Source organism: Oxyura jamaicensis, chromosome 28, assembly GCF_011077185.1.
Source record: "Oxyura jamaicensis isolate SHBP4307 breed ruddy duck chromosome 28, BPBGC_Ojam_1.0, whole genome shotgun sequence".
NCBI classification, from domain to species: domain Eukaryota; kingdom Metazoa; phylum Chordata; class Aves; order Anseriformes; family Anatidae; genus Oxyura; species Oxyura jamaicensis.
Window position 1 is genome coordinate 1181541 of NC_048920.1, and position 25478 is coordinate 1207018.

General features: G+C 56.3%; 1 protein-coding gene across 7 annotated transcripts in view; it reads right to left on the reverse strand.

Annotated features, from left to right (window-relative positions):
• Positions 1 to 25185, reverse strand: part of GATAD2A (GATA zinc finger domain containing 2A) — a 50128-nt gene extending 24943 nt beyond the window's left edge. For 6 of the 7 annotated variants that reach the window (XM_035348169.1, XM_035348168.1, XM_035348166.1 and 3 more), the window contains exons 1-2: positions 24878 to 24987; positions 8072 to 8146 (exon numbers count right to left, since the gene is read on the reverse strand). The gene's annotated coding sequence lies outside the window, so the exon portion shown is untranslated. Of the gene's footprint in view, positions 1 to 8071; positions 8147 to 24877; positions 24988 to 25063 lie in introns of those variants that run through there. The other variant, XM_035348162.1, reaches the window with a different exon arrangement.
• Between the last annotated feature and the right edge of the window lie 293 nt (positions 25186 to 25478).

Here is a 25478-nt window from a genome sequence, read left to right on the forward strand (position 1 = left end):
AAAAAAAAAGAAAAAATGCCAATCAGTCACCGCACGGAGCGGCTCCGCTCAGCTGACGTGCCGTGCCAGCCTGACCATGCCTGAACTCACAGCAGGGAAAGGAAGGTGAGCTCTGCTGAGGCCGGGGTGATTTTGGTGTCTGCGAGAGGTGAAGGCAGCACACGAGAGGCAGCCGGCAGCACCCAGGGGTCCCAAACCCCGCTCGGGCTCAGCGCCTCGAGAGCACAGCTCTGAGAGCAGCCAGCCCCTTGCTTTAAGGGTCTCTGCTGCCAATAAGGCAGCGAGGTGATTGCTCCTCGCTCTGAATGAGCTATCCAACAACCCGACCAGGAATCACAGAAATTACTCCGATTCACTCGCTGCGAACGATCCTGAGCCCAGAGCTGAAGCCAAGGGCTGCCCAGCCTGCTGGCAGACAGCTCACGTACATCGCGATTTGCCACCGATCGCAGAGAATTTTTAGGAGCAGGACTGCTCAGCCAGTAGGAAACCTCTAAAAATAATAATAAAAAAAAATAGATGCCCGACCTGGGATCGTTTTCAGCACCTTCATATTCTGCGGTCTCGCACGGGTGAGCGGCACCACCCCAAAAGCCTGCGCCGAGCCGATGGCTACAGCGCTCTGTGCCTCCGTGTTCCAGGGACTCGGGCCCCAAATTTTAGAGGCATTTATTAGACGTTGTAATTGCTGCTACTTCGTTATTCCCATTTTTGACTGGGATGGGGAGAAGCAGTATTTTGAGCTAGAGCTGGATGTTTCGCAACAATTACAGGCAGAGCTGCCAGGCAGAACTCTGCACACTCACAGCTCAAATCTCTCTTACCTGCATTAACTTCCTAGGCAATGGAAACAATCTAAATCTCGCGTTTGCAGTGAGTTTATGTAAGAAATATTACACAGCCAATATCATACCAGCAGCAGAAACACCGGTAACGGACAATTGTGATGGAGAGGCAGACCCTGGGCACCCCACTCAGCATCTCCAGGTGCAAATCCTCTGCACGCAGCTCCTTGCGCAGGTCAGCCTTGATGAAAACGCAGGATGCACCCTTTCAACAAACCCTTTCTGCTACCGATTCTCCAGGACATGACACAGCCCGGTGGCAAACAGCCTTTCTGATGGCCAAGCCCTGCAGCTTCCACTGGCTCAGGGCTCTCCCATCTCCAGCTCTAGGAGAGCCAACGCAAGACCAGCCACTGGAAATTCTGCATCACCTGCGGGCAGTTCATTAAATCCCTTTATTTTTACAGCACTACCTGGCACCCTGCAATTCCTTCCCAAAGGAGAAGCAGCCACTTGTTCTTGGAACGTCATCGCTCCCTTACCAGATACTTAACCCAAACTTTTAGCTGGGAATGGCTTCACCCTCCTCGTGTGTTCAGTACTCGCTGTCAGGAAGCTCCCGGGGTCAGTTCTCCTTGGAGGAACGGTGCTGCTGCTGCTGCTGCTGCTACGGTGACTTTCCTGCAAACCAAACTCAGCCCAAGTTTTTGTTTTTAACAAACTCAGCCCAAGTTTTTAACAGCACAGCGTTTTGTCACAACGACGTGGGCTGGAAGGCAGCAACTGGAACGGCAATTGCTAGGGAGAAGAGTATTTGTAGCACAAGGGAAACAGCACGTCGTGCAGACCCACGTTACCAGAGAGACCTTGGGACTAGATTACACCCGGATTTTACAGCTAAACCTGAAGGATGCAGGTGCAGGCTCAAGGTTTATGCACATTGTCACAGAGGGATCTTGTTCCATGGTTCCCCTACCACTGCAATACTGATTAAGTCGTATTTGTTGTAGATGAGCCCACAAATAGTTGCTTTAACCCTTTCGGGAAATGGTACTAAAAAAGTTTGCTGATATGGGTGCATATGCAGAGTCCTAAAGGAAAATAAATGTAGCATTGAGAGAAGAGGAGAAAAAGGACAAAAATAACAAGGAGGATTTCCTAAAAAGGTTATTCTCCCTCCTTTTCCAGGGAAAGAGGGAAACTGGTTGTGTCAGAGGCTTTTATGGGAAGCACCTGGTTACTGGGCCTCATCTCCTGCACCTCCGAGGGCATCACGAAGTAGGAGCACAGTTCAGGAGGTCTGCAGGATGGATTTCACACAGCGGCCAAGCACAAAGCGCTTCCCAAACCAGCCCAAACTCAAGACCTGTAGGAGAAGACTGAAACCAGAAGCCTGCCCTGGGAGAAGAGGAGGAGGAAGAGGGCACTGGCACCAGCAGGGACATCCCGAAGGGATGCGAGCTGCTCCTTGTACAACACAAGGGGGTGAGAGAAACCCCAGCTGAGGCGGGGAGAAAGTTCCCTCCTGATGGCAGATCTGGCATCATCCCCAGCAGGCACGATGGCACGCCAGCCATCAGACGAGCCTTTACCACCAGTGCCCCCAGTACCTTGGCTCCTACAGATTCCTCTCTCCACTCCCAGAAGGAAGCTATCTGCTGGGGTGGGGGAAGATGCAGAGCCCCTCCTAACTCCCACAGACAAAAAGGGCAAGTCCCGAAGCACAACAGAGCTTGTGTTCAGATTTCACAACTTTAAGCAAGGGGAAAAAAAAAAAGGGGGGGAATGGATCTGTACGCTCAAAGCCTGTATTCTCTGCCATGTTCCAGCAAGTCCACTGAATTTATTGAGATCACATCTACACCAATTGATTCCACCAGATGGGAATAAATCAGCTGGATGTTTCCAAAATACCCAGGCTCTTTCAAGGATAACACAGCAGTTCTGAAGCTATTCTCTGAATCCCCATTCTTGCTCCTCCACCACTAACAGCAACAGGACCAACATGAAGAGCAAACAGCTTCGGTTCAGCTCGACTGTACCTTTATTTTAAAGAAGGAAGAGTAAGTAAGGGCTATGCAGTAAATTTTAAGTTTTTATGGATGGTTCTGCTTTTTATTACAAGGAACAGCATAGCTTGGGGCGGAGCGCCTGGGACCTAAGCAGCAAATACTCAGCTTTAAGTGCCATCGCTGTAACAGATTAACCACTACGATCAATTCCAAAAGCAGTTTAGTGCGCAACACAAAACACTGCAAACTCCTCGGACTGCAGGCCACACCATTATACCTGGTCAGCCCAAAGTCTCATCAAGAAGTAAGGTGCTCCGTGCTGTTCCGCTGCCCTTTGAGCACTCTGCCAACAGGAAAAACCCAAAGCTCCTTGGAGTTCACAGCCTGGGTCTGCCAGCCTGGGGAGCATCGTGCACGGTGCCAGAGGCAGGGAGCTCCTGCACCGTCACCTGCTCGCTCGCTTTTGCCTCTGCCGGAAAAGTTCCAGAACGGGGAAAAAGTCAGAAAGTTCCAGTTTGGGACTTGGGAAATTAATTACTCTGGGCCGATTTTTCCAGATGTGCAATCCAGCCCGGAATAAACCCAAACAGCTGCAGAAGCCGTGCCTGGCTCACCCGGCTCTGCCCCATCAGGGCACCTCCAGGCAACCGGGGAGCAGCCGGAACAGGTTTGGAGCACAAGCACACGCTGGGAATGCTGACACCGTGCATGGAGACAAAACCACAATTAAAAAAAAAGAAAGGAAAGAAAAAGCACGCTTTGCTTGCTGTTTGTAATGTACACTTCCACTACTCCCTGCATCACACTCAGTTATCCGTATCGCCTCCTCTCTCCACTCCCATTCATGATTTATAACTTCCTCATACAAACTTCGAGTAATTCCTTCACAGGAAAGCACTTTTGATCACTTTTTTTTTCCCCTACTATTTAGCTCAACTTGGTAGCATGAAATAAAAAGGGCTGAAGTTAAAATTACATCCTGAGGCTTTGCTAGAATCAGCACTGCTGGGGAGCGCCGGCAGCAGATACGGGCTCAGCACAGACCCGTTGCAGATGGGCTCGAATCCCACAGCAGCCACACACGAACCCATCCGGCTAGGCGATATTCACCCTTTTTGGTAGCCAAAAACAAAGATCAACAACCCGCTTTCCCAGCATGATCTGGAAACTTTTACAGTGAAAGGGAAAAAAAAAAAAAAAAAAAAAAAGCAAGGTTACGGAAGAGGAAACGGGGAGGTTAAGACGCATCCAAGTCAATGCCCCTGAGTGAAAAGAAGTCAGGGATGGCTTTGGATATTCCCTACATGCAGCTGATCACAAAGTTTCTGGCTCTGAGCAGTCGCTCGGACCCAGCACAGCCCCAGCACACACCAGACCTGCCTCCGGCAAGCGCGGCCGCCCCGGACCACCCGCACGCCCCCTCCCCACCATGCCTACCAATTAATTTCTCATAGCAGCATGCAGCAAAGTTTCTGTCAGAAGTTGTTTCAACTGAGCTTAATTATGTCATAAGCGTGTTTTTTTTTTTCCCCTCCATCCTCATTGATAACGAAGCTAGAAGTGAGATCTCTTGGACAGAGCTGTTAAAAATGGTTGTGTGTACCACTGCGTGAAGGTGTCCATGTCTGCACGTGTATTAATGTGCATGCATGTGCACACACGGGACCTCACGACCTCGTTGTATGAATTTTTAGAGAAATAAACTTCAGAAACCCAAGTTAAGAACCGGCTTTACAAAATAAATAAAAAATTAATGCAATAGGGGAAGGATGATAACAGGGGGGGGGTGTCAAAAAATAATAACAACAGCACAAGGCCCACACCTGAGCTCCCCTGGGCACCTCAGGGCCTGTCCCTTCCCTGAGGAAGCTGAGGCGATGCGGGTGGATCCCCTGGCCGTGCCCACCACGCTCCCCACGCCACGTCCCCCACAAGCGGGGCCGCCGCTGCCCAGGCCCCCTCAGAACGGGGCGAGGGGCAGGCGGGCGCCCAGCGCCCCCAGCACGGCCTGGGCCTGCTGCCAGCCCCGGGGCCGGCCGAGCACGGCAGCCCACCAAGGGTTAAGCCCTGCCATTTTGGTGCCATTCACCGATATGTCCATTAAGGGTGTTACATAACAAAATGGCAGCCCTTAACCCTTCCCGTGCCGGCTGAGCCGCGTGTGCTCACGCCGGGGCCGGCGGTACCTCCCGGGCACGCACGGCAGCCCTGACCGCCCCCCCCCCCTCCCTTTTTCTGTCATGATTATCGTTTCCCCTCGCTGCGAGCACGCAGGGGAAGATAAGTGACCTTGCTGAGGGCTGCTAAGTACTTGCGGTTAAAAGGAGAAGGAGCCCACAAAAGTTTCCTCCGTGCCGGGGTGCGAGGCATCGCGCGGCGTGGCGGGGAGCAGTTGTGGCCGGCGAGGGGCCGGCGGCACGGCAGCGGCTTGCCCACAGGCTCTAGCAGAGAAGCATCTCGGGGGGAACCGGCATGATGGATTATGGAGGGAGAACAGCTGGGACACGGGGCGTGGGGGTCCCACGGGTCCCTCCGACACCCTGGGCCTGCAGGAGCGGCTTTGTTGTCACCCGAAGGAGCAGCGGCGCCAGGCAGCCCCGGCACAGCGCCGTGCCCGCAGCGCAGTAGGAAGCAGCTCAGCCCTCGTTTGACTAAATATTTACCGAAATTAACAGACAAACATCTGTAGGAGCACGCTGAAGCTCCGAGCACCGCAAATGTTAAGCTCTGGTTTTGGCCAGAAAGGAGACTTTGGAAGCTGAAGTCCCGCTGCACAAGGAGTCACCAGGCTGCCTTCCATCGCTTTTGTGTCAACTCGCCTTAAAAAGAAAATCGCTATGAAGGCAAGGTTTGGCCCCGTCTGTTAAGGAAACCTGCACTCTAGTCATTATCTAAGCTCTGTGCATCGGAGAAGTGGTCACAATTCCTAACAGAAAGCTCAATGCGCCATACAGATTATATTAAACATCGAATAGCTGCGGCCTGTAAAAGTCAATCTAATTTGCTAGAATTCTGCTAAGAACCTCAGAGAAGCACTGTCAGAGTGATCTTTGGGAAAAAAATACTTAATTTTTCGGAAGAAAAAAACCCCTGCATAAAGCAAACAGGCGTTGCTCCTAAACCTCTCTTAGCGGCGGTGCTGTTCTCTCCTGAGGGCACCCGGCCCTCCAAGCCCCGCTTCACGGCCCCGCCGCGGGGACACGGCCGCCCCGGCGGCACGGTGCCGCCCCTCTGCCATCGCGATTCAGAGCTGCAGCTTCCAGCAGCGAGGGGGTTCATTGCCACCCCCCGGGGAATTCGGCTGGAGGACGGCATCAAAATCATTTTGTTTAAAGGCAGCAGCACGTGGCCTGGCGCAGCTTGGCAGGAAGGATGCTGCCTCCCTTTGCCGTGTGGATTCTCCAGTCTCGTCAGCCCCTCGCAGATATTAGCTAATAATTAAAAACTGTTTACCCCCGGTTTATTTTGACTCAAAAATAAAGCCTACTGCTTAGAGAACTACAATTTGATTTCAAATTTCATTTAAATATGAAGTAACAGCACTGTGGATTGCAGTCAAGCCCTCTCCCCCCCCCATTTCACGTATGCTCCTTATTAAAAGAAGAGATCGAGGTTGGTTCATTTATTTTATGCAAGAACGGCAAAATTAGCATCGTTAAATACCTCGTCACAACAACAATCAGCTTTTCCAGCACCGTGTGCTGTGCATATTGTAACACGGGCGATTCCTCGCTTCTCTGTGTTTTAAAACCTCAAAGGAAGGGAGGCTCTGTGCACTCAGACCATCCCAACGGGCTGCAGCATCACCCTGCCCAAGCAGGGCCTCACTCCGGATTCATTCAACCCAATATTAATTATTTCACACAGCCGCAGCCCAACCATAGAGGGAATTAGTATAAATGAATACAAAGGACTGGGCACCAAAAGAAAGATCTGAACAACTTAAAGAATTTTCTTCTTTTCCAACCACTAGCTTAATTCTTCTGAAAAGAACCTGGAAATTACATTAATTCTAAGGGCCACGGCTTTGGGTGTAAAGGCGCTTATTTAGAGGGTACTACTTGCAGCCACTACACGAGGGATTTGTTTGACCTGAATTCTCCCCCAAGTTTTATGGATCTATTTTTGTCTAGAAACTACTGGGCAGGAAGTCTGCTAATGACTACGTCTGGGCTTTGTACTACCAAAAAAAAACAAAACACCAACAAAAAGAGAAATCACCGAGATTCCTCGGCGCAGAACAGCAGTTAACATGAGTTTCGATGAGGGTTCAGAGCAGCAGTATGTGGGTAACAAGCTGAACTGGCAAAATAAGGTAGTATTTACGCGTACATCTCTACAACTTCACAGAGCTGCATTTCAGGTGCTTTAAGTCACTGATCAAGAGAGCAGATTAAGAAATTTCCACAACTGTGGTGAATACGTTGAAGTGTGAGAGTAATACAGCTACTCTCACTGCTACTCCCACTCCTTCACCACTGACTGATGTCATTAAGGAGGATGTTTTTATGATTTCATGTGGCTCTCATGAATGGTGGCCCTACTATGCACAGGTTTGGGCTCTGGCTCATTTCTGAAGCTATTTACAAATAGTAAATGAAGTAATGAGTAAATCTACGAGCAGAAACACCAACACCTACACTAGAAAAAAAGTCAGGAGCAAGGACCAGCAATGCTTACCGCTGGTCCTAGAGCCTTGGCAATATGTCTTTTAGAGGGGAAAAGCAAAACAAAGACAACCCCTGGACAAATCCCATCAATTACTATTTCTCAAATGCTGCCTCTGAGAGTACGGTGAGATGGGTGAGCACCATCACACGACAGCTGCTCCGGAGAGCTTTCTACTGCGTTACTTCAAGTACATCGTTAGATCACTGCCAGAGCTACAAGCTAGCTGTGGAAGTTTCGTTTCCATTCACCATTTTTCTTCCGGGGGTTGCACAAACGATCAAAATCTACAGGAGTCTCAAGGGAGGAATTTCGGTGCGCTTGCTTTTGCTTCTCCTCTTGTTCAAGACTGAAAATACCGTGCAGCTGTTGTGAATGCCCGGCGAAAAGGAAGCGAAACTTCTTTGTTTGCCCATTAGCAAGCTGCGGAGATTTACGTACGTGGGAGCGTTGATTAAACGCTAAGTGAAAGGCAACGTTTGGTTGCCAGAGGGACCAAATCCAGGCCCGAGTTTAGCATCTGAGCTCTGCCGTCCCGGACAAGGCAGGAACAGAGGTGCAAAACCGCCCGGCAGCACGATTCCACCACCCGCCCACAACTCCTACCCGTCAGCGAAGTTCATGGGTTCCACCTGGGGTCCTGTCCAGGCCGAGCGGCTGAAAGTGACTGCGCAGAGGGTCCTGAGGGAAAAGACAAGTAGTTTAGCACTCCTTTAGTCTCCCCGGTGACATGCCCATCGCCTTCGCCCGAAGCACACCCGCTCAACAGACAGCGGTCCTTAAACCCCGCTGCCCACGTGGAAGGTGAAGAGGCCGCATCTTTTACACCTTGTTACTCGCACTGGAAAGGAATTGCAAGGCAGGCTGGCGTTCCAAGGCTTTGGGATTAAAAACAGAAAGCGCACACAGAAATATTTCCACGACTACTTCTCTTGCTCTGTATTTCTTTACTTTTTGCTCCTTCCCGGAGGAAGCCAACCGCTCCTTGGTACCTCTGATTTGCCCCACACACCCCTGGAACCAACCAGTTCTAACTGTTTCCCCCGGCTTGGGGACGACATCCCTGTCCCCAAACACTGCTCCAACATCAGTCCCATGGGGTGAGCCCCCAGGCAGCCCCGGGCCAGCACAGGGCCACGCGCGCAGGCAGGAGAGCACCACTTGGAGACGCATCTCCTGAAGGAAACTTATTTACCCTTCCCCAAACCGACTGTGCCATGACCTCAGAAGGCATGCTGCTTTAAAGGCAAACGTTGACAAAAATAAAGTCTCATTTCATAAAGGTTTTCGGCTGCCTTCAGCTTTTAATTTGCCCAACAGGCCAGCAGGCCCCTGGACCAGCATTTTAATAGCTGCGACGCAGTGAGATGCGGCGAACAAGGCAGCGTTTGTCCAGCGGTTTAGGCTACCGTGGCTCAATGCCACGAAGCTGCTGATGGCAGAAGAGCCTTGTAGCTTGAGCGAATTCCTTGAGGAGCCTCTGTACTCGAGCTCCCAGCTCCAGGTCCTCCTCATGGCCCTCCAGATGCTTTCCTCTCCCCTCTTCCATCTAGCACGCAACAGCAAAGCTGATTTTTGGTTTGGGCTATGTGAGATCACGCAGTGACTAGCCAAGATATGACGTGATATGACATGAATTCCTTTGTATTTATTTCTAAGGAGGTTTTGGTGGGGTTATGGGGCCCCCATAACGTGGACCAAGGCAGCTGTCCCCTGAGGACACATCCCAGGTCCCTGCAGAAGCTGCCAAGCTCAACATAAAGCGGAGAAGTAGAGGGGAAACGACTTCTTAGCCAAGTTTTGCTCCTACAGGAGAGCATACAAAAAGCATCCTCATAGATGACGCTCACATTATCTGCTTTTTTTTATCCCAGAACAAGCCCTGCTGGCCCTCACTTGCTCATGCCCTACAAAACCCCTTTTATCACCCTGCAAATACAGCACACGACGTTCACACCTTCTTCTTCCCTCGCCAGGAAACGGAGGGAAGAACCGGAGCCTGCGCACACCGGCACAGCAAAACCGACTCACTTCGCCATACGACAGGGCCAGCAGCTCCCTGTACCCGCAGCAGGAGCTCCGTCGGCACTGCCTGCTCCGCTTCTCGCCCAGCGCGGAGCAGACACCACGACGAGAGCCACGACGCCGGCAGCGAGCCCCGCACCACGCGCGCCGACACGAAGCCGGTGCGGCTGGAGGTGGAGCAGTGCCACTGACGCGCGCCGGCTGCCAAGATGACTCCTTGGAAGCTCGGCCTCTTATTTCTGCTAAGCCACCAAGAACTCTGAGTCATTTCCCTCCTCAGAAAGCTGCAGAGCTATTTTCTTTTGTCCAGCGGGCAGGACAACAGCTCACCGACCTCTCTTCCTCCTCCCCGCCGGACGGGGAGGGGATGCCGAAGGGTCGCTGTCCCCGGCACGCTCCGCCTGCGGTCGGTCGCCTCCGCCAGAGGAGCTGCAGTGAGCTCGGAGGTCATCTTGTCCCAGAAGCTGGGAGATCCTGCCCCGTACGACTCGTCTGCTTTACTACTTCCAGCACCCCAAAAGGTTCCGATGGGTTCAGCACATCGCTACGGAACTGCGGATATGGAAAGTTAATGAACGGACACGCAACTGCGTGCCGGGCCCCGATTAGCCATCTAGAGGGCAGGTCTTGCTAATTATAGCTCATCCTATTAGTCCAACGCTTTTCTAATTAGTAGCCCACTGAAAACCATCGCTAGAGCTACTTCAGGGCCTTCACAGGGGTCTGCCAAGCGATGGGCCCTGCGGTACTTCCATGCTGCTCCTCGCGTGCTCGGCCAGGATGCAAACCCAACGCTCCTCCGTCGCCGAAGCCTCCGAAACGCCACGCACCGAGGCCAGCTCGTGGCAGGAGCTGCCGCGTGAACCGGCAGCCACAGCACGACTGCAGCGGGCAGGAGGCCACGAGTTGTGGCGCTGCGGGGAAAAAGGGGGGAGGGAAGGAAACCCGGGGGGGGAAAAAGGCATTATTTGTACGGTGGGGATAGTGCTGGCGGGACCGGCGCAGGTCGCGGTGGCAGAGGGATGGAGCCCACGCCGCAGGGGCAGCCTGCACGTCTCCAAGTCCTCCCTGAGGAGTAGGAATGGGGCTACACAAACGGGCCGGTGGCAGGGTTTGTCGGGATTTTGGGGGAGGTCGGAGCAGGCAGGAATCTTTCCTTCCGACGTGCTCTGCACATGGCAAGTCTGAGCTGCCGAGTCGCCTTCCCGAGCCTCCGGCCGGCCTCCATTTTTAACGAACCGGAGCGCTCAGCTCCCAGAGCGCTCCTGTCATGGGACTAAAATAGTTTTCATCTTGCGAGGACACCAGAGGAGCACTTTAACCGCTTCACCGCCACGAAACGCCGGCGGCGCCAACCCACGCCGTGGAAGTTTCCCCGGCCGGCCCCGGGTGCCAAGCGCCGGGCTCGGTCCGCGGCACAGCCTCCTCCTGCCTCTCCGGCACGGGAAGGGCGCTCGCACGGCACCGAGAAAACCACGGTTAAAATGTTTATAAAAGCGTGTTGAAGGAGTTATTTTTAAGGCATCTATTTAGGGCTTCTCGTAGGAAGCGGGCGATTAAACGGTTAAGGCTCGGAAGTGAAACTCTGCCTAAACAGCAGCTCCAAGTTTTGACAGCGCTTCCACCAGAAAACCTCTCCGCAGGACAAGGCAGCGTGCGGCCGAGCCTTGGCTTTACAGCCAGCCTCGGTGTTACCCCGCTGACCCCCTGCCCGCATCCCCCCAAACCCTCCGAATGGGGGCAAACCCCATGTTTCACCCCCAAAAACGTCCCTATTCCAGCTCTGGCCGTGGCGGGACGGTCACAGCCCAGCAGCATTTGACATTCAGAAGAATATCCCAACTCTCCGGCACTGCTAACGAAGGTGGGAAGAGCGCCACGGTTCTCACTCCGATACAGCAACTTTTAAAGCTAAGGGAAGTAATCAGGAAATCCACCAGGCACTGGGCTGAAGGTAGTCCAGCAGAAAGCAGATCTATCTGTCCCGAGTGACTCTGCCACTTGGTGAAGGTTTTTCCTCCACCAAACGACGATGGACGTTGTAGAGCGGAGCACCGGGCACTGCATTTTTAGCAGCACGGCTGCATTCCAGCAGCACTATCTGGAAAAATCACAATCCGCTAAAATTCGAGAGATTTACCGTGCAAAAGAAGGCTTGAAAAACATCCTATTTTCAGAATAAGACAGGCTCCAGATTCTGTAAGAAGATTAAGGCACGGAAACTGTGACACAGGTACCCCGGCGCGGCGCTGCCGCTGCACATGCCTCCTCAAGCAACCGAGATAAGAAAACTTCTGTACTTTTTGGAAGGCTGAGCCAACCGGCCAGCAGAAGCAGGAGTCACGTTTCAATTTAAATATTGACACACGAGGGGCTAGCTTCTGTCTCATGTGTTCGGGCTTCACTCCCATAAACATTTTTGAGCACGGGAGCGAAGTCTTCCAAGTAGTTGGTCTAAAAAGAGAGCTCGAAGCTGTACAGAAGCATCAAGCGGGGGTTTTAAGCACCTAAATTTCAGCTGAAAGCACTTCTGTACGCTCCAAAATTGCAGCCTCCTGCCTGCAGGCGTCTCAACAGAATTCTAGGAAGAGCCGCTGGATGGAAATAATAGTCACGGCACTTGTGTTAACACAAAAGCCATCATCGTGGAGTGGAAAAGCACTTCTCTGCCTTTTTACGAACGTGCCAATCCACTCCATGCCTGGAGCACGTTCGTGTTTCACCAAATATTCAGGAATTGCTTTCTAACTTCTCCTCCACGCCCAAAGACCCCGGCGAAAGCTCCCGAAGCCCCCTGGGCGCGCACCCTCCGGTTTCAGCCCCGGTGCCGCGAGGTGCCACCTCGCAGCGAGGCAGAAAAGCTTTCAGATGCTCGCTGACACCACCGCTACCGGTTTACCGTGCACCAGTCGGATGGCAAATAAAACCTGATCCAAATTAAAAGTCTCCCCATGCTCCCTCCCGAATTCCTGCGCCAGGGATAAAGCGGGCGGCTCCCCTCCCCGGCCGTCAATAGCGTTGCTAATTACCCCCTTCAGATCAATGCCTGCGCTCGCCGTGACCCTGGGGCGCAGCCGGTCCGCAGCGGCCAGGGAATCGCTCGAGGCAGGAGCGGCAGAGACAGAAATGGGAAAACGACTTACAGGCAACGGCTGCTCTTCAGGCACCCCGGCACGTCCGTCCTTCGGGGGAGGCTTCTTTTGCAGCGTTTGTTGTCTTAGTAGGTGCCAAGTCAAGGGGTGTCACGTCCCGTGGAAGCGCACGGGGGGCTTCGAGGAGCCCTGGCCTTCCTTCGGGGGCTGGGGGACCTGGGGGGACCGCTCACGGCAGCGGCGCAGATCTCGCTGCTCATCTGCTGGTGTCCAGCTGCATTCTGCCCCCTGAACCCCCCCGCAAGCACGGACACGCGTGTAGGAAGGCGGGGAAGCAGGGAGCGAGATTTCCCCGGAAAACCCGAGCTGAGCCTTCTGCAAAAAAAACCGCGGGTGCAATCGAATCTCTCGCAGTCAAAACTTGGTGTTTTCAGATCAAAGCACAAACGCGTTTTTTGATTCCTCTCGTTCCTAGCCTGGAACATCTCGGCGGTAATCGCACTCCCAGGCTCCTTCCTCCCTCCCCAGACAAGCCCCGCTTGGAGCGATCTACCTGCGCTTTCCCCGAGATCAGCCACAATTCAGCCCCGTGTGGGGGGGGGGGGGGGCTGCCAGATGCGAAGGTAAAGATGCCCCAAATAACGCAGGTCAGAAAGGAAAACCAGCCCCAAGTGGAGTATTTCTCCCTCCAGGCAGCGCGCTGCTCCAGACCTCGCAAATCTGGGGGGGCTGTAGGAGGAGCCCGGGGTGCCCGATTACCGTTCCCCTGCTTGGCGGCACGGGGCTGACGAGCACGCAGCCGGCACGCGGGGCCTGGGGTTTGAAGGCACCACTTGAAAAACGCCAGCGGAAGCGTTGCGGATGCCGCACGGAGAAGCTTTAGGAAATGAGCCCCGGGTCGGCACAAAACGGAGCGCGTCTCCCCGCAGGTCGATGCGGAAGATCGGGCAGGCTCAAAATACGCAGATGACGCCGTGGTTGGCTACTCACGAGTAGGAACAGCCCCGATTGTCTGGGGCTGCAGCACCACGGGCTCCAGCAGGCAGGCTTGCGGCTCGCTTTTCGCTCATACTGCGAGATTTAAGTCTTCGAACGGGGGGAGGGGGGGGGAAGCTTCCCCTGCACATCTATGAAAAAGCAATTATTCCCCCAAAGTCCACAGGGGACTGCTCCTGGGACACTTAAGCTTCATAAAATTAGGAACAATAATGTCATAAAATAAGCAACGAAAAGCTGACGTTTCTAAATAAAGTCAACCTTCAAGCAACAACTTGGATAAACCAGTTGTGATCTGCTCCGGTTCTGAGCGGCCCTGCACAGACATCTCAGCAATTTCAAGTCCTCACTCCAAGGAACGAAGAGCTACGATAAGGAGTTAGGAGAGTCGCTGAGCACAGCATACACCTCGTGCAACGGCCGGGAAATATTTTTGCCCTTAACTTTACCGTTAACAGTTACCCCGTGAAGCTTCATCCACCGATGAAGGGGTCGCGCTGGGCCTTCGGAAGAGCCAGGCCCAAGCTGGGACCTGCATCTGCTTCGCATCTACCCGAGGGGATCTTCGCGACGACTACGTGGGCAAATCCAAGTCTTTGCAAGAGGCTGACTTGCAGTCCCAGCAAAAAACACCCGGCACGTCAAACAGGCAGGCAGCAGAGGCGAGCGGAGCAGCGCCCGTTGTGGGAAGAGGAACTGCAGCCATCGCCGCTGAGCAGAGGGAGAGCTCCAGGAAGAGCTAAGACCGGATTCAACGTCTTTGGGTTGGGGGTTCTTTGCCCCCTTTTGATTTATTTTTTTAATACAGAGCACGGTTTACACTGGTTTTGGTTACTCCGTATTCCCGGCTGATTACATCGAGCCTCGTGCAGGACCGAGAGTGGCTGGATGCGTGCGGGACTCCCAGCGTCCGCCCGCCCGCAGCAGCGCCGCGATCCTCCGCGCTGCGAGCTGCCTTCGATCAAAGGGCAATCTGCTCACCTACCGGCACAGGGCTCCCTGGATAGCTGCACTAGTGCGTTTTTCAAGAACTGGAATTGCTATTTTTGGTATGTTTCGTGCTTTGGACAGAGAAGGGGGGCGCCTCTTTTCTATGTAAAGAGGCAGCGTTGTGAAATGCAGAGCGTTAAGCGGAGAAGAGGGATGCGTGCGGGGATTTATCACCCCGCTCCCCAAGAGCCCAACTCCAAGGAAGGAGAAGGGAAAGCCCTGGATCACCCATCAGGAGTCAGAGGCTAAAACGAGTGGTAACATTTGATTAAAAAAAAAAAAGAGCAGGTAGCAAACTGTTGCTTCTAGCTCCAGGGGAAAAATCTGCTCTACTTCCAGCGAGCGAGCCGGGCCTCCTGCATTCAGCACGTTTGCCCCGGGATGCCCCACCTGGGGGCTCTCTGCTGCTGGGCGATGCTCAGTGCTCCCCCGAGGCTGTGCTGGGCTCTGCAGGCAGCTCGTGCTCACCGAGTGCCAGCGACCTTAACTGGGCCGCCTGGGATCGAGCGGGACTCGGCAGCGGCTCGTCCCCTTCCTGCACCGAACACGGGGAGCGTTGGCTTCCTCCTGCATAATCCCGCCTGCGCCTACCTGGCTTCAGCAGCAAACACAGCAGGAGGACTTCTTATTTTGTATTTTTCGGAGCTCGTGACGCCGCCCTCCGCTAATGCCGCGTTCCCCATCCCAGCTGTAGGAGTACGTTCGTAAGCCACGAGCTGATCGTTTTGCAGCAGCAATCTTCGTTTTCCCCGACGATGTTTAAAAAACCTCGCCGAGGGTGCGCGCAGAGAACGACACCGCTCAGAAAGCCAAAGAAGGGAACGAAATGGCAGCTTGGCAGCCGCCCAGGGCCACACCTATTTACAGGGGAAGCCGAGCCCAGCCACCATCATTAATTAATTCAGAAGCCTCGGCGCACACAACTTGATCGGGATGCGAAGCGCAGCCCCCACCTGAGATCAAAAGGGAGCCGAGCACCGCGCGCGGCCGTTCCTGCTCCAAAGGCAAGGCTGGGGGGCAGACATCCAGCCCGTGGTCCTGCGGCCAGAGGGCAGAAGGAAACCCAAGTTGTCCTTACCACCCCTGGGATCGACGGGGGGTTGCCTCGAGCAAGCCTAGCCACTAGGAACGAGCCTGCGAGGGTCCCCCGACCCAAAACAAGCCCAAAAGCAAGCGGACGCAGCAGACGAGCAAGGCAAAATTTGGGCGCTCAGCTCCTTCAGTTGCTTGTTGCAAAACGCCCCCCAACTCGCACAAAAACGCGAGGGAGTTTTGGGCAGAAAGCGACCGGCGGTGGCACAGCTGCAACGAGCAGCGTTTCGCAAAGGCAACGGTCTTATCGAGTTTGCCTGTCTAAATGTCCGAAGGGATCGATAGCGTGCGCGGTATTAAAATGAGTCTTATTTAATTACTTCTATAGGCTTCATCGCCGTAATTCTCAGGCACCTCATGGCAACGCAGGGAGCAGAAGTCACCGATCCCTTCAGCTGCCAGGACTCGCGGGCTTTTGCTCCCCAAACCACTTCTATCAGTTCCGCTCCTGGCTGCGTCTTAAGGCATTGTCTCCAGCCTTAAAAATCAGCTTTGGTCCAACGAAGAGGAATTAATACATCCCTCTCTGGCCACCTTTGCTCAAGGAAGCAGAAAAGGCAGAATAATCCCAAATACCTTCAACAGAAACTGATGGAACGAAGACTGCAGGCAAGAAGCCTGGAAGGGCACCCCCCCAGCGCCATCGTTTGGGAGAATTCGAGGGAATTTTAGAGCTCTGCCAGCCCCAAACTGCTCCACACGTGCCACACACCAGACCACCCCCACGGACACGCCGCCTTCCACCTCGTACTCCACGTTACTGATGAATCACGCGCCTTCCCGCAGGGAGTCTTTGCAAAATACCTTCAGGCCGATTGACACAAGTCGGCAGGTTTCTCCGGGTGCTCTTCCTCTCCGACCCTCTCAGGCAGGCGTGCGGCTGTGACCCCCCGAGCAGTAATACCCCGACGCACAAGCAGCCTTCCGTGACCCGCAGGACACGCGCCCAACGTCGACCACGACTGCCAGCGCTCCTCGTGCCCGGCAGCACGACTTCAGCGCCTGCAGCAACGGGCAGGCAGAGCCAGCCCGGATCATTCCAGAGCTGAGTGCCTCAGAGTGACGCGAGGATTACGTGCTGTTTTATCCCGAAGGTCCTCTGCTCGTTGGTACCTTCCCTTTCAGGAGAAGCCGCACCACGAGCCGAAGCCTTCTTGCAGCGTCGCCTGTTTGCAGGAATCGGGACGGAAAAGCTGCTAGGAACGTCAGCTTCCCTTTCCCCCAGCCACAAAGGTGAATTTGAATTAAGAGAAGCCACAGAGAGGCGTTCGTGGCGCATCTGGTGGCCCTGCTTGAGCAGGGGGCTGGGACGAGGTGACCTCCGGAGGTCCCCTCCAACTGTGACCACGTCGTGGCTGTGATTCACAGCTAACTGAGGCATTCACGGCCCAGAAATGGGGAACTCTGCCCACGGACCACGTCCAGCTCTTCACGAGCCCCTGATGGAGTGAAGCTTCCCTGCACGCCCCCCAGAGACAGCGAATAAAAGCAGGAGGGGTTGGACTTGATCCTTGTGGGTTCCTTCCAACCGGGACAGTCTACGATTCAAGAACCTTTACATCAAGCACCTAAAACACCAAAGTTCTCCCACTACTTCCGACAGGCTGCCTTCTGAAACAATTGCTTTCAAAGACTACATCTAATAAGCCTTAAAAAAAAAACACAACAAACTAGCAGAAAACCAAACTGCAAGCCCAAACAGCAGCATCCTCCTCCAGAGCGTCACACCACTACCGTGCCTGCAACAGGCACCGAAGTAATTTTACCACTGTACAACGAAAAGCAGAAAGTTTTGGACCTGTGATTGTGTTTGAGGTGGCTCCGTGCGTTTGTACGAACGGCCACAACAGAAACACACACACACAGTCGCAGTAGCTAATTCTGCTGGGGACGGGATTTTCTGAGATCCTATTAAACAGGAATGCCTTCGGGTTACTTCCTCTAATGCTCGCAAGCATTTCGAAGCCCGCGATCACACGGCCGCTTCAGCGCACGAACGCAGCGGGCACAGCTGGCAGCCCACGGCGAGGAAGCTGCTCCTACGTCCAGTAGGTGAGAGAGCAGAAGTACTGCACGGCCTCACCTGCACAGCCGAGGTTTTGGAAACCTCTCTGGGTACCTGAGCACCGCTTCAGCGCTGGAAGCGGAGGAGGTTCGCTCCCGTTTCCCCGGCCCCACGCACGTTACAGAATCCCAGAATAGTCTAGGTTGGAAGAGACCTCCAAGATCACCCAGTCCAACCTCTGACCTAACACTAACAGTCCTCCACTAAACCATATCCCTGAGCTCCACATCTAAACGTCTTTGGAAGACCTCCAGGGATGGGGACTCAACCACTTCCCTGGGCAGCCCGTTCCAATGTCTAACAACCCGTTCAGGAAAGAAGTTCTTCCTAATATCCAACCTAAACCTCCCCTGGCGCAGCTTTAGCCCATTCCCCCTCGTCCTGTCACCAGGCACGTGGGAGAACAGACCAACCCCCACCTCGCTACAGCCTCCCTTCAGGTACCTGTAGAGAGCAATAAGGTCACCCCTGAGCCTCCTCTTCTCCAGGCTGAACAGTCCCAGCTCCCTCAGCCGCTCCTCCTAAGCCTTGTTCTCCAGGCCCCTCACCAGCTTCGTAGCCCTTCTCTGGACTCGCTCAAGCACCTCCATGTCCTTCTTGTAGCGAGGGGCCCAAACCTGAACGCAGTACTCGAGGTGCGGCCTCACCAGAGCCGAGTACAGGGGGAAAAGTTGCTGCAAGCCCTGGTCACCCGTGGCGCTGAGAGGTGCCACCGGCCTCGTCCTCGAGCTATCGGGCCCGGCAAGGCTGCGCCCAGTTGATTGCCTCGGTTCGTGTTTATACAGGAGCAAGCCCAAGTCAGAAGGTGACGTGCACGGCACCGAACCCAGCAGACGACGTACTTGCACGCTGATCCCTTTCATTCCACGGCCGAGTTCACTGCAGGGCACCCGTAAATTAGCAGGGAGACGGCATTGTTAGTCACCCCCTAATTGTTAGAGGAATTGGAGAGCGACTCTTCTTCCAAACACGGCAGGAGCAGAGCCCTCGCTGGGAGCCGCGACGTCTGCGACATCGAACTCGCGAGCGTCCCCGCAAGGACGGGCCGCAGCGCTGTGGTCGGTACGAAGGAATACCGGCTGTGCAGAAGGAGAAGGGCAGCCCTGGGCTCCCGGAACGAGACCGGCTCGTGTGAATGCCCAGAGCTTTTTCAGATCAACTATTTTCACGATGTGCTCTGCCTACCGCGAGCGGCGGGGAGCACGCTGCAGAGGAGCGCTACGTGGAGGATGATGCCCATCAGGTCCAGCTCGGCACGGGACTGGTTTTGCATTGCAAACTGGGAGCGGGGAGCGCCCGACAAGCCGCCTTGCAGGGCCAGCACGATGACCTGGGAACCCACCCGCTGGCTGGAGGCTGCTGCCCACCTCCCAGATCCTTCCTTCCACGAGGACAGCGCTGGGAGGAAGAGGCTCCCAAGCCAGAGCCGCCTCAGAACACCAAATGTCCACACCCGACCTCAGCAAGCTGCTGAAAGTCGTGGTCAGAGAGGCCCTTTAGGTTCCCAGACCTGACCCGGCTGCTGAGGCCCCCTGTTCCAGCCCAGCATTTACATGGGATTTACGGAGGGAAACATCATGGAGCTCGGAAATTCACCTGCCTCGAGCACGTCACCTGTGAAGACACGGAGCCTGAAACGAACGAGCATGAGAGACCGGGGCAAACTCATCGCTCCCCTCGGTCGAGGGATTTACCCAACTCCTCGTTAGACACGTGATAATCCCAGCCCTTATTTGTCTGGCCTTCAGCATGTGTGGCTGGTTGTTAAATTTTACTCTCCTAGATCTTCCCAATGTTTGCATTTCCTAATGCAACCAACTGGCCTTTAAAAAGTCCGGGGCAAACCCGCGGACATTTTTCTGCTCTGATCTTCAGTTCTACCAGCAACTCTCATTTGGAAACGGAGATGGCACAGGGTTAAACTGCTTCAGAGATAAAAGCCAAAGATGAAAATTAAAATAAGACCGGGAGGAACCGTTGCTATTCGCCACATTTTGCATACTTCCTTCGCTACACACGCTTATACCCATTGCGCAGATGGGATAGCCAAGGCACGGAGATGTTTCAGTGGTTTTCCCAAGGCAATCCAAAACGTCTCCTCCAGAGAGGCCAGGAGAACACAGGTAGCAGTAAGAACGTGTTACTTCACATCAGCTGGTCCCGAGCAGTGCACTTTGCAAGACACAGTTCCCAGGAGAACCTCCTGCGATCTGCCCACCACACCTCCAAAGCGCACCCGCGGGACCCCGACCCACGGCCAGCCGGTGCCGCCCCGTGCTCAAGACGCTACGTTGAGGCGCTGCCCTCCTGACAACGAAGGCAAGGAGGAAAGACAACACGGCTACAGCTGCAAGGAGCGAAGGTTTTCCATGTTTTAGCTTATTTCATTATGCTGAAACAACGGCACATTCCAACATTTTTGCTTAGGAGTCAACACATCGAAAGCTGAGGATGTGCAAAGCTTTCTTACTGAACCTCAGTTATGTCCCGTACAACCCAAACGGCCAAATCAGACTTGGATTTCCCCCCCAAAACCCTCAAAGGGCGAGCTGCAGCCATGAAGCGCGAACCACGCCTGCTCTAGGAACCGAGAGAGGAGCGCGCGCGGGGAGCGTAGCGGACACCAGCCTCAAAAGGCCCAGCACGGCGAGGAGGCAGCCTATAATTAAGTCGTAGGAAAGCTCGACGGGAGAATTCCTTCCTGCCCCGTCTCGGCCGCAGTCCCCGAGGTGATGCTGGACCAGGGCGGGCACAGACACAAGCATCTGCAGGCAAACAGCCGCTGCGTACCCGGTGCCCCGCCGCAGACCCCCGAGCCCCGGCACACCACAAAGCCAAACGCCGCCGGCGGGCCGCGAAGCAGCGCCAGCAGCTCCAGCGTCCGGCGTGGTCCGGAGGAGGGTGGGGGAAGGAAGAGGAAAAGTGCTGAACAAGAAGGCAGCGTAGGAAAAGGCGTATCCATAAACCTGAACCTCTGCTCCGTCGCTCTCCGGCAGGGCTCGCTGCGGGCATTTCGCTCCCGGGTTCCCCACCTGAACGCGGGCCCGATGCAGCAGCCAGCTGCTGCCGGACTCAGGGCATTGTGGCTGAGGGCTGCTAAGCGGGGAGAAGGCACCACGGAGAAGTTAATAACCCCTTAAATTCCAGGCATGCGAAATAGAGCAGGAATTGCTAACTGCATGAGGGGCAGCGTGCTCGGCAAATGCCCAGTTCCCCACGGAAAGGGATGCCACAGAAACGCAGGGACAAGTGGAAGGGGGAAGAAGGGTGGAAAAGCTTTAAAAAACCAACAATGACAACCCGAAAGGGACGCCAAGGGAGTCTTTGAACCAACCCTTTGTAATACAGATGCCTAAATAAGCAGAGGATCTCTCTGTGAAGCGCCAAACTTCGTGTCAGTTTTAAGGGCATGAATCTAACCCAAGCAGCACAGGGAGGGCAGGGGCGGCCCGAGGAAACAAGGAGACACTTCCAAAGCACACCCGTGTGAGGCTGTCCCGGTGCTTTCTAGTCCGTAAGAGCGCGTTCTTCACCCTTTTTCCCCCCAGCACGACGCGCGTGCATCGTACCAAACCACGCTGCACCCCGCGTGCTGCCCTACAGCCCGTGCTGCGACACCTCCACCACGAGCAGCACCGCACAGAAGCAGACGCGGCTTCCCCAAGCCTAAAGGTTAAGCCCGCCGTATTTTCGGATGCCACAGTCCCCAGGAACATTCGGAGGGGGGAGAGAAATATCAACAGTTCTACGTTACCGAGGTTGTTATTGAAAAAGGATGAACTTGGCACCAACTGGTGCCTGGAAGGGGGCTCCTCAGCAGCACCGCTCTGCCTCCATGCTGTAACGGGAGCTCAGCGCGTGTATTTTGGTTCACCGGGGAACACAGGCACCGTACGCTTTGTTTCCAACTTTTTGGTCGTGAATTATTTGGGAAGCACCTCCCCGGGCCAGGTAGGTCACCGCACGGCAGCGCTGCACGGAGACCCAGCCCTCTGAAAACAGGGCACTTGGTGAAACAGGAGCAAATCCGGCACATGGGTACCCCCCCCCCAGAGCACGGCAGTAAGAAACGGAACTATTAAAGGTGACTTCAGCCCGGGGAAGAGCTCGCGTGTGCATAGTATCAAAGAGCAGGCTCCGATGCGCAAAGATTTGAGCTTTTAGATGTGTAAGAACACCTCGTGCCTGCTATCAGAGCCGAGCATCTACGCAGCGCGTCGACGAGTTTGTGGTTCAGAACACTCCATGAAAACAATCTAAATTTAGGCAGCGAAGCCGCGTTTTCCGCTCAGAGGGAGCTCTCCCTGCCCGGCGAGGGACCCGCGCTCCGCCGAGCGCCGCGGCACCTCGCCGGCTCTGCCCTCCCCAAGTGCCTGCGCCAGATGCCGGGACCTCTGGCTGCCTGGCGGCCGGCCAGGGACTCTACGACACGGCCACCATTTCAGGAGGCACAACTGAAAGCGCGAGATGAGCTCAGACGCGGCCCCCCTCGCACCCGAAGGAGCTTTCGGCTTCGTGTTTAAACCCCTTCCAGCCCCAATCCACGAAGCTATCGGAAGTCGACGCCCTTCGGTTTTACCCCCGGCATCCTTCCTCCTCCTTTCCCTCCCGACAAGCGGCAGGGCACAGGGGCTGCGGGACTGAACCAAGCCCACGCAGGCGGGCAGGGCTAATGAGGAGCACACCCAGAAATAGCAGCCTAAGCCCGTAAGACAGTAAGCCCGGAGTTCCTCCCTCCGCTGTAGCTCCTTTGACCGCGAGGGGATAATTCCAAACCTGAGACCACGCAGAGGGGTCCCTGAAGGGGACAAACGTTGCTCATGGGTACGTTCGTGGCCATCTAGCTGAGAGCGACCCAAATCCTCCACCTTGCCCTTCATAAGCCTCAAATCTCCCCCACAAACGCGTGAGCCCCGTCTGAATTCAAACCACCACTTCTGAGCAGCTCCACGTACGACTGCCAGCCTGTAATTACCCCCGAAGTCATAACGCAGCTATATTAAGTTACAGCATTAGCATACTGACACTGCATCACACGCCAACTCCGTTGCATCATCGCCCGCTGCCGTCACCTCCCGACCACGTAACGCTGCTGGGGACGGCGTCAGCGACTCCTCGCTGCTCCCACCTCTGAGGAAAGAGAAATTATTTCGGCTGTGTCCAGCTCCACCACGACTTACCGAGCGACCGCAGATCCCCAACGCCTCCTTCCCCCCTGTAAACCAGCGGAGCGGTTTGCCCTTGGAACGCAGAACTCGGTCACGCCAGCACAGAATTCAACCAGAGCACGCCAACTGCTAATTTTTGGTCTTTTTCCCAACAAAAGTTAGAGGCACGTCAGCCCGGCGCGTACAGGTGTCAGCTTTTACAGCCCAAGCCGCGCAGCCCTCCCGATTTTTGAGACCACGTAGCAAGGGGGGGAGGGAAGAAAAAATAAACCAAGCAGCTCCCTCGGCCCTAAAACTAGCGAATTTTGTGATCCTGCCTGAGACACTTAACCGCAGAGCCTCGCTGATGTCAGGGTATCACACCCCTTTCTCGTCCAGGGCCCGAGGGCTGGGCAAGCGGCGAGGAGCAGCGGAGCGCGGCGGACAGGATACGGCGTTCCCTACGTGTCACCGGGGGACCGTCCCCGCTGCCTCTCCCACCACCTCCGGCGGGTTTGGAGGTGCCACCGGCTCCGCGCGGCCCCGGCACCAGCAGATGTCACTGCGATGGCACCTCCGCTGCCCCCCCGCAGGTACCTGCCGGGCTTTTGTGGGACCAGCCCAAGAGCCAGGCCCTCGGCCACACGGCGCCCAGGAGGCCACCGCATGATTTAGGCGGACGAGGCAACCAACAGCGTTCAGTTTCTTACTTTCTCCTCCTGCCTCCAGCCTCTGGTCCTCTACCTCTGCTAGCTGAGCGCCCCTCGGGTTCCTGCCGCGTCCTGCCCAGGCCTCTTTTCGCCCGAGACCCGGTCAATGGGTCCGGGAGAGCAGCGGGATCCCTGCCTCCTCCTGCCGATGCGCGGCCGCTTCCAGCCTGCCAGCATGTCTCTTATTCCCAACGGCCCCTCTCCGTTTTTCACTTCCTGTGTAACGCTCTCTGCGAGCAGCTCGGCTGCCTCTGCTTCCAGCTGCCTTCGCAGCCAGATGAGAGAGAGAAACGTGAAAGCCAGACACCTGCGAAGGAAGCCGGGGATGAGAATTCGGGCCATGCCTGCCAACCGGTCCTCGGTGGCCGGCGGCATCGCACCCGGCGGCTCGGGAGCCTCGGTGCTGGGGGGAAAGGAGCCTCCTGCACGAGCCTGGGAGAGAGCGAGGGGCAGCCCGAGGAGACAAGCGAAAGTAAAACCCGAGGCGCACCGACGGGCTGAAATACAAATCGCCAGCAGATGCTGCGGGGCCGGCGAGTCGGGCGCATCCCAACTCACGGCTTCGGAGGCAGCGGGGACGCCGTGCAGGGGGACCGAGCCTCCTGCTGCTGGGGGCAGGGGGGGGCTGCGGCCGGGACCAGCGGGCAGCTCGAGCCCCGCAACCGGGGGCAGCCCGGCGGCTTCCAGGCGGGTCCCGGGGGCGACCCGGGGGGGGGCTGGCGGCGGAGGGTCCCCGGGGCTCGGCGCGGCCCCGAGGGCGGTGACCCCACGGGCGGGGAGCGGTGGCGGTGGCCGGGCGCGGCGCACCTTGAGGCGGGGACGGACTTTTATTGTGACACGGCCGCGGCCCGGCCGGTGCCACGGCGGGGGCTGCCCCCGGGGAGGCCGCTCGGTGCGGGGGCCCCCGGGGACGGGAGGAGGAGGAGGGGGGGGGAAGGGGGGAAGCGGGGCGGGGGGAAGGGATAGGGAGGGATAAGGGGGGAGGGGGGGTAGAGGGGGGTGCAGGGGGGGCTGCCAGCCCGCACCCCGCCCCGGGGGTACGGGGGGAGGAGGAGGAGGAAGAGGAAGCAGGCACGGCGGAAAGCCCGGACCAACTTTCCGCACCGAACAGCCTCGCAGCTGCCGGCCGAGAGCCGAACAAAAGCCGGCGGCGAGCCCCGGGACCACCGGGACCGAGACCGGACCCCCCCCGTCCCCTCCCCCCCCCGCGGCCCCCCCCCCCCCACCAAAAAAACCCACCCCCCCCCCCCCCCAGACACCGAAGCCCAAGCCGAAGTTTGGGGCTGGGAACTCACTCTCACGCCGCCTCGCATCCGGCCGCCCCCGCTCCTCCTCCCCGTGCTCTCTTCGCCGCCCCCGAATTTATTATTAATTAATATTCATTATTACGATTACTATTATTTTTCTCCCGCCCCCCTCCCCGCCCCCCCCCGCACACCACCCGCGGCGGCTTCCCCCTTGCCCACTAAGGCGCTGCTCACACATGGAGTCGCGGCGTCACCCGGCGGAGCATGCGCGGGGCCGGGCCCGTCCTGGGCCGCGGGGCCGGGGCCGGGGCCGGGGCCGGGGCCGGGGCAGGAGCGGCGGTGGCGGCGGTGGCAGCAGCCGCGCGGGGGCCCGGCGCCGCTTCCGGGCAATGGTGGAGCAGGTTTGTGACCCGGGGCACCATTGGCCGGAGGGGTCGCGGCGCGTTGGAAGCCGCCCGGGGATTGGCTGAGGAGCGGGCGGGGGGCGCCGCCGCGGGGAGCGCCGAGGAGCTCCGGGCCACGTGGAGGAGCGGCGGCACCCCCCCCGGGGGCAGCGGTGGCCCACCGGGGGCGTCGCTTCCACCGGGTATCGGTCCCCACCGGGGCACTGCTCGCCCCACCCTCGCCCCCCCGGGCATCGCTCCCCCCT